Raw genomic sequence first — 1107 nt, 5'->3', positions numbered from 1 at the left:
AAAAAAAAAAAAAAAAAGCATGTCCGATCGGGATCGGCGGTAGCTGACAATGGAAACTTTAGAACTACATCACACATGAATTGTTTTTCGTAATTTTTAATAAATTTTATTTTAACTTTTAGTTTTAAAATGACTAGAAACATTTCACAACAAAAACTTCGTTCTTATCTTGCTTTTATTCTTCTCAGATGTAGAAAATATGGTAACGGTAGCCAACTACAGCTTTCCGCACTCAATATTGGCCCAACGATCCATCGTTCAAACACACAACAATATCTGACGTCACCGTTTGAAATTATCAAAAATTAGGCATCTTCCCCAGCTTACCCCGAATCACTATACTATAATTAAAAACATTATTGTAACAAAAAGTTATTTCAGAAATTATTAATGGTTCAATATATTCTTTGATTTTATTTTTTTACTATTATAAGTTCTAAAATTACATAGTAAAATTGTTTAATTTTTACTTTATTAAACAATTAAAACAATTTAAAATTAAACAATTTTAATTACTAACTTTTAACTTTAGTAGTAAAGTTAAAAGTCAAAAGTTAGTAATTAAGGAATTTTTGTAATTTTAAAAATTTCTTTATTTGCAAATTTTAAGTTCAGTAAAATAGTCTAAAAATTAAAATAGCTTTGGAAAGAAATCAAGATAATTCTGATCTAAATTAACGAACGAAGACAAATATTTTCAGATTATCAAAAGCAGATTCTGGATGGGGGAAGGTACAAAAGGTAGAATAAGCTTCACACTTAAACAAAAGGAAAAGATCAGTATTAGTTATACTATCTCAAGAAAATTAAGTTAACATCATCTAGTTATTCGTATCGCAAAATTATTTAAAACTGTACAATACAAGGTTACTGATTATTTTAAGTTAAAATATTCAAAACGAAAGAAAAAAAGAAAGAAAACTAATGAAGGCAGCATAATAAACAATAACAAAGGTTTAATAAAATCTGAAATTCAACAAACGAACTGTAACCGCTGTTGATTAAAAATATAAGATTAAAGAATTAAAGGATTATTACAAGTGTATGCTAGAAAATTTATAACGTTAAAGGTTATATTTATGAAACTTTACTTTTCCGGCTGTTATA

The sequence above is a fragment of the Centruroides sculpturatus genome, unplaced genomic scaffold (genome assembly GCF_000671375.1).
Source record: "Centruroides sculpturatus isolate CEXI.00-Female unplaced genomic scaffold, Cexi_2.0 scaffold774, whole genome shotgun sequence".
Classification (NCBI taxonomy): Eukaryota; Metazoa; Arthropoda; class Arachnida; order Scorpiones; family Buthidae; genus Centruroides; species Centruroides sculpturatus.
This window is presented reverse-complemented; position numbering follows the sequence as displayed.